This window comes from Cupressus sempervirens, chromosome 7 (genome assembly GCF_028749045.1).
Source record: "Cupressus sempervirens isolate cs-2001-9-10 chromosome 7, ASM2874904v1, whole genome shotgun sequence".
Classification (NCBI taxonomy): Eukaryota; Viridiplantae; Streptophyta; class Pinopsida; order Cupressales; family Cupressaceae; genus Cupressus; species Cupressus sempervirens.
In genome coordinates, this window is record NC_143124.1 from 489,771,285 (window position 1) to 489,785,350 (window position 14,066).

Consider the following 14,066-nt stretch of genomic DNA (forward strand, 5'->3'; position numbering starts at 1 on the left):
ATTCATCAATCCAGCAGTGATACATCAACAATTCATATCAATAAAAAGGGGCCCAGCTGAAATGGTCTCACACTTCAATCATCGTTTTCATATGGCCTACCGCAAGTTGGAAACACCGTACACAATTTTGGTTGAAGCTGCCATCCAAGTTTATTTCAATGCCATGGATCCTCTTACTACAATTTTTCTAAGGAGACTCCTTGCAACAAATATTGACACATTGGACAAAGTCTTTGTAGAAGCAATTATGTTCACAAAGCAAGCTAATCCTAATGGAGGAGGAATGATGTTTTCTATGCAGGCAGTCCCTACAATGCCAATGGTTCCTGTGGGAACACCCACCGTACCTAGTCAGTTCATACCTATGAACCCAGTTCCATTACAATAGGTACCAGCTCTACAAACTTAGGCGATAACATATCTAAGGTATGAGCTGTCGAAAATAGCCTTCTTTGAGCAAAAGGCGACGGTTCCTGTGGATGCAAATAACAATCTCCTATCAGAAGTTGGTCAGATGAAGAAAACCATGTCGCAAATGAACAATGAATTGACGCATCTTAGATTGTCTCAAGGACAAAGTAACAACTTCCAGAGAAACAATGCAAGCCCCTACAACAACTATTTTGGCAAAAATTACAATAGGAACTTCAACAATAACAGCAACAACAATGTAGGAAACAACGGGGGAGGAAACAATTTCAATCCTCCTGATCGCAACAATGGCTTTCAAAGACAAAATCGACAATGGAACACTAGACCAAATAATGGAAGCATTCCTGCTGATAACAACAACATTCAGTATGCCGACATTAATCAGTATGATGATAGCCAAAATATGCCTAGCAATGATGGTGCATACTACAATGGTAATCAGGATGTGAATCAAAACCCACCAATGAATGATAATTCTCCTCCTGTTCAATTTAACGCAATGCTATTAGAATCTTACGATTCTACCCAGAATGTACAAGTGGAACAACAAGAAAATGAAGAATTCTCATTCCCTTTTAGTCAAGAAGCCGATCTTCAACATGATGAGATGTTTTCCTTTCAAAATGATAATCGAAACACATATAATCTCATAAACAAAAAGGATCCCTTGACCGATGGAATTCCTCCTGGTTTGCAACCAACCCCACCTGATCCTAGAGCAAGCAACAATCCACCACCAGTAAGGCCAGCCCAAGGAGGACCACAGTATCAGAATCAAGTAAACATACTGACAATACTGAGGAACCCTACTTGGTCTACTAAAAAGTATAATGCGGTTGAAGACCTGAAGAAAACAAAAGCCAATATGTCCATGTTCGACATGTTGCAGAATTGTCCACAATAAAGAGAAGCACTCATGAAGACATTGGATAATAAAAAGGTTTCCCATCATATGAATAATGTCCCCCAAAAGACGGCACCACAACAAGTAAATACTACAAAAGCAATGCCTACTATGTTCAAGGACAAAGTCGAGGTACCCCCATTTTTGCTGAGCATAAGGATATATGGAAAGAATCTACACAATTGTCTTATTGATTTGGGAGCTTCTTGTAATGTGATGCCATTATCAATAGCTCAAAGGCTAGGAGTTAATCCTCAACCCTCTAACCAAGTGGTAATACAGTTGGATAAAACAGAGGTAAAAGTCATTTGAGTATTGAAAGATGTGCGGATATAGCTAACAGTTGATCCTCAGATCCAAGATATTGTTGACATACATGTGGTTGACATCCCAGAGACATACAAATTAATCCTTAGCAGAGAATGGACAAAATGTCTTAGAGGATGGTTCTCTACAGATTTCACTCAATTATGGTTGCCATGGAAAGTTTTGAACAATCAAATCAAGATAGATGCTGAGCCCAAACTGAAAACAATGATCACAGATTACAATGCCCCGAATGAGGTAGCATTCTTACAATCTGACTTGGGGTCGTACAAAGTGATGGTATTGAATATGGTCCCAAACAAGACATCTCAAGATGAAAACGAAGAACCTAAGGTGTTGGTACCCAAAAGTGAGACTGTAACACAATTCATAGAAAGTTTGGTGACTAATCTACAATGTTTAGGAGAGGAAGCTGACCCTAGTATCCTCCTCCTTCCAGGATTTTTCTAGTTGCACAAAGTTAGTCATCCAGAGTTTGAATGTTCAACATGCCAAGAAGTAGTAGCAAAGGTTTTGACACAAATAATGGAAAACAAGAATACAAAGACCTCTAGTGATGAAATTATTGAAAGTCGAGATTTAGCAAATTCATCCAACCTTATTGAAAAAACTAAGGAGGAAAGTGAAGACCTAAATGTATCATACATTGATACCTCTTCAGATGGTGGAGGTTTATAGTCTCCTCCTCCATAGATAATTAAAGTTCAGAGAAGAAGACGGTATGTTAAAGGTAAAGGATGGACTTCAGTAGTCATTCATCCTGAACCTAAAGTCGAACAAATCAATGAGCTAATAGGGAAAATTTAGGAGGAGCAAGAAAAACACACTCTTCCTCTATCCATGGGATATGAAGGAGATTCATCAAGCCCTACATGAGAAAAGTTACAATGGGTTCCTAAGAAATAGTCGTTCAAGACTCAAGTAAAAGAAAGGTTAAGGACAAATAAGCACAAAGTCAGAAAACCCATGGAAAATACAGTTTGGAAACTCCGCTTCGATGGTTCTAGATGCAAATCAGGAGCTAGTGCAGGTATTGAACTAGTCAACCCAAAAGGTAGCTCTTTCTATGCCGCATATCGATTACAGTTTAGATGTACTAATAATGGCACAGAATATGAAGCCTTGATTCGAGGACTTCTCTTTGCATTGGAAAAAGGAGTTACTGCTCTTATAATCAAAGGAGATTCTCAATTAGTAATAAGACAATTAAAATCCATATACTCATGCAATGACAAAAGATTAATCACTTACAGGAAAAGGGTATGGGATATAATGGATGACTTTGAAGCTCTAAACATCAAATCCATTCCAAAAAGAAGGAATGTGGTAGCAGACACCCTTGCAATTTCAGCCAGCGCTTTACAACCAGTAGAAAGAACAAAGTTGAAAAGATTCTCAGTTGAATTAGTCACCATTCCTGCCATTCCCAACAATATCACGAACTGTCAAGTCTTTCAAGATGATCAACATATACTCGAGTTTATTATGTGCAGTCGCCATTTCCAAGGACAAGAGATTGATGATACACTTGAAGACAAGCTTGGAGATGATGAGCTTGAGGATGATGATGGAATCCTTAATTTGAAAACCAACAACATTTCGAAAGGGATGGTTGAAATTGAGTGCATCTTCGACCGTGACGAATCAGCAACTCATAGAAGGGAAACTCAAGAGAAAGGAATCGAAGAATGTGACTCGTACAATTTAGGCATTGATGAAGAACAAAAAATGGTGCAAATAGGAAAAGCATGCAACCAAAAGGAATGGGATGACATGCTCAAGTTGCTCATTGAGTATAAAGATGTCATTGCTTGGAGCTATGAAGAATTAAAAACTTATGATCCTGAGATTATCACACACGACATCCCGTTGAAACTAGATGCTAAACCTTTTCGGCAAAGACAACGATCAATAAATCTGATAATCGAACCACTGATTATGAAAGAAGTCAAAAAACTACTGGATGCTAAGATCATATTCCCTATTTTTCATTCCACCTGGGTAGCAAATTTGGTTCTTGTACGAAAAAAGACTGGAGAGATTCGCCTTTGTGTTGACTTTCGTAACTTGAACTTGGCATCTTAGAAGGATAACTACCCCCTACCCTCATTAGATGAAGTGTTGCAAATCATTAATGGTTTAAAGATGATGTCATTTCTGGATGGTTACTTAGGATATAACCAAGTGATGGTCGATGAAGAAGATAGGCTAAAGACTGCTTTCACGACCAAGTGGGGAATGTTTGCATACAGAAGGATGCCTTTCGGGTTGATTAATGCGGTAGCTACATTTCAATGAGCAATGGATGAATCCTTCAAAGGATTGATAAATAGGTGTATAGTCATCTACATGGATGACTTGATTGTCTTTTCGAAGGATTGAAGTACTCATATTGCTGATCTAAGGCAGGTATTCAATAGATGTCGCAGGTATGGCATATCACTTATAGCTTCTCTCCAGTATTTCAAAGCAACATTCTTCTCCATGATGTGTGTTCTGGCACAATCTATTATAGACTAGTTTCTTCTTTTAGCTATTCCATTTTGTGGAGGTGTTCTAGGTGCAGATGTTTGTCTTTTGATTCCTCTATCATTATAGAACATCTCAAATTCATTTGATGTGAATTCTCCTCCTCTGTCTAATCTGAAGCATTTGAAACTTTTTCTTGTCTCTTTTTCAACTCTAGCCAAGTTACACTTAAACATTTTAAATGCATCATATTTATGCTTTAGAAACATGATAGTCATCATTCTAGAATAATCATCTACAAGTAGCATTATGTACTTGTCTCCCTTGTAGCTTTTCACATCAATTGGTCCACACAAATTAGTATGAACAATCTCTAGTCTCTCCTTAGAGGTATATGTTTTGCTTTTAAAACTTAACCTTGTCATCTTGCCTAGCTAACATTGTTTGCATATTATATTTTTAGGTTTTTCAACTTAGGAAAACCTCTAACCTTCTTCATGTTACTGATATTAATCAAGTTGTGAAAGTTAACATGACATAACCTTTTGTGCCAGAGCCATACATCATCAAATTTTGTAATAAGACAAGTAGCATCCTCTATATCAAGGTAAAATAGATTGCTTCTAGTTTGATCTCCTTTTCCTATCAATATCCCATCTATGCCATAGATCTTTGCAATCTTGTTTTAAATTCAACTCTACATCCCAAATTGTTTAGTTGTGATACACTCAATAGATTATAGTTCAATCCTTCAACATAATAAGCATTATCCCATGAGATCTTGTCTATGAGTTTAATGGAATCTTTTCCTTTTATCAAACATGGAGTATCATTGCCAAATCTAACACTATTTCCATCATAATAGTTTAAGGTAACAAACTTACTTTTGTCTCTAGTCATGTGATGTGAACATCCATTGTCAATGATCCATCTATCATTTTTGTTCACAAATGTCACAAGTGTAGTCACCTCATCTTCATCAAATTCATCTTTCATTGCAACATAAACAACTTCATCATCATGTTCATCTGAATCATCCTCTTCAGCAATGTAGCACTTCTTGCCTCTGTCTTTTTAATCCTTGTTGTCTTCATTTATTTTCCCTTTGAACTTGTCACCACCTCTATAGTTTTTATTCTCCAGACATTTAGCAGCAATATGACCAATTTCATTACAGTTGAACCAAATGATGGGCAACTTACCTTTGAATTTGCCTTTTCCTTTGTAGAATCTTCTTGCCAACAATGCTTCCAATTGTTCAACATCTTCTTCATATGTGTCACTATCACTAGACACATGTTTAATCCTTATTTTATTCTTTTTCTTCTTCTCATTATAATTTTTTAATAACAATATAGCCTTGAAAGCAGATTCAAGACTCTCTGGTTTGTAATTTTCATAGTTAGATAGCTCAAAAGTAGTGAGTCTACCTACCAGACCTTCAAGAGTTAGGTTGTTCCCTGGAATGCATCTCAATTATTGGATTTCTTATACTCTAATAGCATAGACAAGCAATAGTGTTCTTAAGACTTTTCTTAGAATAGTGTCATCATCTATTTGACTAGTTGCACCCTTAATTGCACTAACTACTTCTTTTATCCTAGCAACATATTGAGCAATGTTTTCACCTTCTTCCATTCTCATATCATCAAACTTACCTCTCAGACTTTCAAATTTGGCTCTTTTTACATTCTTGTTTCCTCCATAGATGGTGTGTAGGGAAGACCACATCTTCTTTGTAGTGTCATAGCCTTTGATTTCATCAACCTTGGCATAGCTTAGGGAAGAGGCAATCTCCAACATTTCCTAATTGTGTTCCTTCTTCTTTTTCATATCTTCAGTAGTAGGAACTCCAGTACGGTCAACATGTTCTATTGTGATGGTAGATTGTGCATGATCTCTAATCCCTCCAAGATGTAGCTTCATCAAACTTTCCATGCAAGAAAGTTGTCTCTATTTAGCTTTGGTACATCTCTCTTTGACATCTTGATCTTTGTGCTTCTAGTACCTTTAAACTAGTCTTCCTTAGCAGATTGCTCTGATACCAATTCTTAGAATTCTTTAGAATAACTAGGGGGTGAATCATTTATTCAAGGTCCTGATGTACTAATAAAAAATTTCTTTCCTCAGCTCAGTGAGCCCATAAAACATTCATATGCATGCAATCACTAAAACTTATAGCTTGCTATTAATTCAACCATGCAAAAATGTAAACATGAAACATCAACACATTTGACACAATGATTTAACGTAGAAACCAAATTTGGGAAAAACCACTAGTAACATGCTACTCATTTCTTACTCTTCTAAAGTGATTCCCTGTGAAAGGCCAACCCTATTAAAGGTTACAATATAGACTATTAAATGTGACCCATTTAAGGGATTTTAATCACCCTATTAAAAGTGAGCCTTGTTAGAGGACTTTAGGCTATTCACTTGGAATGCCACTCTATTAAAGGATTTTCCAATGACTATTAGGTCAACCTTAATCCAAATTATTTTCACCTAGACTGATACAATTGTTAGACAGTAACAGTAGAGCTTATTCTAGTTTAACTTACAACCTCTCTTGTAGATTTCAGATCACAATTTAGTCATCAATCCGGCTTGGCTTTCAATATTTGCAGCTCTAACAGCTTGTTCTCCCTTCAAGAATATGTCTCCTTAAGCCTTCTTTCTTGGTATGCCAATGCAATCACCCTCTTGGTCACTTGACGAAGTAGAGTCCTTGTCTCTGTTCTTTCCTAATCTTTTCTGACCTTCTCAATATCTCCCCCAAAATCTTCTATTTTCTTCTTGATTCAACATTCATTAAATAAGAATTTGGAATACTTTGTCACTTTGTTCTCCATCATCTATTTTAGGGTTTGGATGGATTAGGTAGGATACAATGTATCTACCCCATAGCTTGTCTCTTCTAGAAACTTCTCCTAGAATCCATTTGAATTCATCGAGAAATGGTTTACCTCAAATTCTATGCCACCAACTCATCATCCTTATCTTCCACCGGGTTCAAAAAATTCAAGAAAACAAACTTGTTGGCTCAAATTCGACAAATATTTGATCTTTTGATTAATGCAGTAGCTCAGCATTATTAATCTTCTTATGCTCGGCACATACTACATTGCTCGACATCAACTGTGTAATCACTCAGAATCAACTAAAGTTTATTGGTACTTAAAATCCACTAAACTTTACTCAACATCTATTATTCTACTCGACATACACTAGAATTTTCTTTTACTTGGCACCAATTGATTTTTTGCTTGGCTTGCACGAAATTTTCTCAGCACCTACTAACCAATTCAGTCAAGCTTGGTAGATAGTCTTTGAGTAACTTGTTCTTCTAAAGTTTCTAAGTGTAACCAGCCTTTACAACCTTAAGTATATTATCAATACATTATGTTATCACTGTCTTAACTAATCCTTGCACTTCATTACATAAGCATAACTCAACCTTTCCTCCAGGTGCTATTGTTATATCTTATTGATCAAATCCTCTTCATCAATCAACTAAGTGATAGTACTTGAATCTTATAAGCAATTGTCTTACCAACACAATAGAAGGTTTGACATTAGTGACAAAATAATGATTGAAATACATTTTTTTTCAACAATCTTCTTCTTTCAATAATTCTCTTTCAACATGATCTTTTCAATCAGATCTTAACAAATCAATCATCAAAGCACTCCATTTTCGATAGTTCGTTTTTGTCAATTTAAATCTTAAACCAAACGGACACTTGTGACATGACTCCATGAGATCAAATAATGTATGCACCCCCAAAATGTGAAAAAAAAAATCAAAGAAACTATGCTTAATGCATGACTTGGTACTTTATATTTAGTGCGATTACAGTGGCCACTTGCCAATTTAGGTCACAAGTGGACTTCTAATTTTGATGGTTACAACCAAAAATATGAAGCTATATTAGACTCAATAAGATAAGACACAAGACCTCTTAGGGATCTAATTAATTACAAGTGTCAATAGGCAAAAATGAGACCAAAATATGAAAATACTATGTCTACTCAAAATTACTCCAAACTGATACTAGATCTAGAAAGTAAACAAAAAATCATGGACTTTCAAAAAATAGCACTTGAATATGTGTCCAGATGAGCTTGAACTAAGCCTTTAAAGTTGCAAAAATTGGGATTTGCAATTTGTAGAAAAATTCAGGAATAGGGATTGCAAACAACTTGCAACAATGTGTAGATCACGAAATTCTACCCCAAAACAAAAAAAAATTGCTCACAAAAAGGAGTCTGTATGAGGGAGATATTGTTGTTTGAAAATGACCTCTGTAATTATTTTTCCTAAATTGTTGTCACTACACCTTCAAAAATCAAATGACTCTAGATTTCACCTCAGATGTCTGATTTTGATGAAACAAACGTCGATTTGGGGGTTTTTTGACCTTCTGAATGTGATACCAATATCTGATTTGCACCAGCAAGCTCCAATCTTGACCTACAAAAAAATCTCTTCAATAGCTATGGAATGAAACTCATATGGCTCTAATAACATGTAAGAATTTGGTATAGCTCTGATACCATGTAATACTTTTCCTTGGGGCAAAATGATGCGAAGATCAAGAAGCTCAAGAGATAGCACAAGAGTGACAAAATATGATCAAATGAGAATGGATATTAGATAATTGGATAATTGATAATTGATAATGGATAATGAGATAATGGATGAATAAATCATAGAGGGTGTCTGCAGATAAGGGCAACCAATATGTATAGAAGTCACACAAGAGATAAGGATTACAACTCAGCACATGTCCACCAAAGGTGGATTATCCTCTATTGAGCACATGAGTTTGTCCGATGAGAGGATAAGTTTAGATAGGTGTGTCTCATAAAGAGATGTTGTAGGCACCATGTGTTCAAATAAGTTGCTAACTCCTGTGTTATCAACAAGACAACTCATATGACTATGCATATTCCTAAGTAAACTTAAGTAAAGTGTAATAATTATTAATTATTTACACTGACAAGGTTCATGAACATCTTGCACAAAATTGTTTAAACCATTAGGGGGATTAGCATGAATAATAGGATCCTTTAATTGAATAGGAACATTGATAGGAGCATCTAGTAGGATAAGATCTTGTGGAGGATTTGGAGGGATGAAATGATCTCAAGGAGAATCTAGAGGTAAAATGGGATCATTTGGGAGACATAAAGGAATGATGGGATCTTTTGGAGGATCTAGGAGCGAAGGCATACTTTGATCTTGACTTGGATTGGGATAATTAGGAAATATGGTAGGATACTCTTGATCTTTCTTAGGAAGGGAAAGGTCAAGAGGAAATGGATCATCTTGGATGATGGGATTATTGTGAGGTTCATGGGAAATGAGTTATTGGTCAAATATTGAATTGAATTGGACATTAATAGGATCTTGATCTTGATTAATTTTAGGATTCATTTCTTGGCTCTTTGATTCATCTTCTTGACATGAGGTATGTATTTCAATATGTATAGGAAGATTTGAAAAGGGGTCGATGTTTGGTTATAATGTTTGAGAATCATGAAAAGGACTTCTGTCAAGGATGGGACTAGATTGAAGTTGTTCTATGGATAGCCCTTGAAAGGTATCATTATTGGAAATGGAACTTGAGAGTGATGAAGAAAAATTTTGTTATGAAGCTTTGGGTAGTGAAGGACTAGAGGGAGACATGAATGTTTTTTGAAGGTTAATTTCTTGAGTGGAAATATGAATTGCATCCATGCAAATTTTTTGGGATGAGTCACTGCTAGACATGGCTGAATTGTTATCCTTTTCAAATAATTTTTGAAATATTTTATTTGAAGTATATGATTTGGATTTTTTTTTCTTGTTTGATCTTGTTGGTGTTATAGAGTTGATATGTCCATGTTGTTCAAGTTTGTTTGGTTAAAGATACTCCTCAAAATGAATGTCATTGATTGTGTTTGTTTGATGTGAAAAAGTTGACATGTTTAGGTTTGTGCTTGTTTGAGAAAATATTATTGGATTTGTGGACATAAGTTTTGTTGATCACATGTTGTTAAAGGCAAAGTTGTTTGTGGACTCGGTGTTGGTTGAATTGTTTGCACACAAGGTTGTAATGTTGTTGCAGGATCACTTGATTTAAATGGAATTGAGATTTGTTCAGAGTTAGGGGTGGCTCCCATTGGATTGTTCCACATGTTTTTTAAGTGTTTGGTTGAAAAAAAATGTTGCATGTGTCATTTGAGGAAGATTGTGCATGTTTTGAAATAGAATTGGGTTGATCATATTCAAGGTCTTCATTGAGAAGTATTTGATTGGATTTTTTCTTTGCCTCTACGAGTTGTGCAATAAGTTTTGGCATTTTTTAATTTATCCATGAGACATTTTATGTGAGTGTCAAAAAAAAATTTTAGTGGAAAATTGTAAAGATTAGCCATGTCATAGGCTCTTTTTGTGATGGATTCTATTTTCTTTTGAACTTTTTTAGACTCCCTATCTAGTTTATTTTGAAAATTTTCATAAGGAGCATGTGAGATTCAAGTGATTGATCATAAGATGTTGAGAGTGTCATTTTCATTTGATCAAAAGAAGTAACTTCATGTGAAGTGTATGTCATGTTAGGGTCAAAACCTTGTGTTATATCAAAAGGTATTTGTAAAGTGTTCATGATGTTTGAGTGAAAAACTTATTTTTGTACACGTATGTCTTGTGTTGGGTCAATAAAATGTTTGTGTTGTTGTCACTTCTTGGAGGATACATGCTTAGTGGTTCCACTTGTAATGGTTGTGAAACTTTGGTTTGACTTGGGTCAAAAGTTTGTTGAGGTTTCTTGATTTTCTTTTGTCTTGGATGAGTTTTTGTTTGTGTTTGCTCTTGGAAAAATAATGGTTGATATAGGTCTTTAGGTCTTTTAACTAATTGTGTCCTTGTGAGAGCTAACATGATACCTAAGTATGTAGATGCAATGGGGGATTTTGGAATGGGCTTTCTATCTCCCAAATGTGCACCTAAAGTACCAACCATTCCCAAATAGTACCAAGTTTGCCCCTAGGGTGTGCACTTGGAATCTAGAAGGGTGCAGTTGGTAAATGAGTTGTTTGGGTGACAAAAATGAAAAGTATGTATGTTCTATGTGTTTTTAGGGGTTTTTTAGGTTATACACATGCAATGCAAGTTGTGAAAATGTAGTTTGGGATTCTTGAAACTAAAGATGGACTCCCAGTCACCAAGTGTGCCCTAAAACTACCAAGTGCACCCCTAGGGTGTGCACTTGGTAAAATAGGTTGAAACTTGGTATTTTCAAAGGGGTTATGCAAGATATGACTTTTTTTTGGAATTTTTGGGGTTTAGGTATGTGATACAAATTGTGAAAGTGCAAATTGACCTAGGGTTATGGTATGCAAGGCGTAAATGACCTAAGGGGATGATGTACACATGCAAATGCAAGTGACAAATCTAAATTTTTGATTAAGGGATATGAAGATGATCCTAAGGTATGCAAAAATGCATATTGTTTTGGACCTAAGACGTAGGATTTGTTAAAATGAGACTAAGGGTTGATGTATGTAACCAAGATTATATTATGCAGAGGGGTTATGCTAGGGTTGATAATGATGTTTAGGACATGCAAGATATGGATGTGGGATTATGGAAAGTCTTTGATTTGAAAAATGATTACAGACTTGGGAAAGTTAATTGTTTGATATGTTTAAGGCATTTAGGAGGATATTGATACCTGGAGGAAATGCTAGGGTTTTGGACTATGTAAGGTGAAATGATTATACAACTAGGGTTTAATCAAAATGATGTTTGAGGAGACTAAGAATGTGATAATGCTATGAAAAGTATATGCAAGGTTTGGACTTAGAAGAAAATATTTGAAAAATACCAATCCAAGAGTTTAACCTTGTGAAGATGGACTTTGAATCTTGACCAAAAGAGACAAAAATACAAAAAGATCAAGTTGATAAAAAGTACAAGGTCAAATTCATCAAGACATAGATAGAATTTGACCCAAGAAAAATGATAAGAAAGATGACAATAAGACCAAGGTCAAGATCCTTCATCCATCGACATAAGGAGATACTCTAAGACTCATACTTTGTTCTAATTTTTTATTAAGTTCAAAGGGGTTCTAGGTTCAAAATGATGTCTATAAGGGGATCAAAATGAGGAATATACAAGATGGGTATGCAAAATGCAAGGATCCTAAGGTGCAAAATGAGGTTTAAGACATGATCAAAATGAGGACCTATGCAAGCATCTAGGGAAAATCTAGGGTCTAATAGTGCAATCTAGAGGTCAAAGTGGCATGTTTTGGCAAGTGAGCACACACAAAGAATACCAAGTGTGCTCTGATAGTGCCAACTTTGCCTATGGTGTAGTTGGGGCCCAGAAGGGAGAAATTGGTAGTGTAAGGGCATAATTTGTAAAGAGGGATGCAAATTTGGGGTTCTAAGGCTTAATGGATTTTAGACTATTATGTTGGAAAGTGGGTTGACTAAGGATGATGTTATGATTAGAACAGGGATGCAAAATGAGGGCTAGGATATGTAAAAATGCAAGTTAGAGGATGAAAGATGAAGACTAAGGGTTGAAAGGTGAATACTAGGAGATGCAAGGTGGGGACTAAAGGATGCAATATGAAGGCTAAAAATGCTCTAAGGGGAATAAGGAATGCAAAATGAGGGCCAAAAGATGCAAGTATGAGGATCAAAAGATGGAAAAAATGAAAGTGTCCTATGCAAATATGAATTCTAAATCATGCCAAGGACTCCTAATGCCACAAATTTTCATGTTTGAAATGTTCTCAAGGTTTTGACAAAAATTTCTCAATGTTTTGACAAAGTGTATGTTTGAAAGTATCAAAGGTTCAAATTTGTTTGGTGGGACTTTGTAAATTTTTCATTATCTTGATTAATGTTATGCACACACACAAGACACGATAGACAAGAATAGTTGTTGTTAAACTTTAAAAAAACATCACAACCTAGGCTTTAATACTATATCCATTGAATTCCCACTTGAACCAAAGTTCATTCATGCTTATCTAGAAAAGATAAACCTAGGATCTTGGCATCACAGGTTCCCCCTTATAGCGCACTCACTTCTCGGGGCTACCAAGATCCACCTCCCAAGGGTCATTACTTCCCAAGGGACTATTACCTCTACTAAGGACCACAAGATTGTGGGATGTCTCCATGGGCATGGGCGACCCTTTGAGCTAGTGGATAGAAAGGATTTTGGCCAATAAGACATGGTATTTAGTTTAGGCACTTTGTTTGTCAAGTCGATGATAACTTTCTCAAAAGGTCTCCCAGCTTCGAAAACCAAAGTTTGATGCACCACAAGGGTACTAGAGGAGAAATATCACCCAAAAATATTATCAATAGGGCATTAACCATATCGAGTCTATTATAGTGACTGGAGTGTAGACTTGGTGTTGGCCTGCTACCACTTTTAGGTCAACCCCTAGGACCCACCAAGTGGTGAGTCTTGGTTCCAAGGCAGGCCTCTCTAAAAGATATTGCATGGATTTTTGTTACACCCAAGGTCCATGAATGGCAAGGGGAGAGGATACATCCATGCAACTCATTGGGTTCTAAACAATGTAGAGACAACAATCACAGAAGAAACTTTATTTTAACCAAGTGTTTGCTAATCTAAAGAAAACCACACACATAAGTTTTTGTCAATGTCCTACACCAAACACATTAGTAGTTTTCAAGTGATTAGTATTCTCCCAATGAATGTCATATGTTGCAAATAGATCATCAGTAATGACAAAACCTATATTCTAAGTTTTGAAATAAAAATGAAACCAAACTTGACCTTTCTATGAACCAACTTTGTAGTGACAGTACCAACTATACTAGGGAGGGCTAGAAACCTCTTAGAAGGCTCCCAAGTGCAACTAGATTGTACCAAGTGTTCTTGTGGTGTAGTTGG

General features: G+C 35.9%; 1 pseudogene; it reads left to right on the top strand.

The window, feature by feature from the left end:
• Positions 1-14,066, top strand: part of LOC149547686 (RNA-dependent RNA polymerase 2-like) — a 137,698-nt pseudogene that overhangs the window by 46,102 nt on the left and 77,530 nt on the right.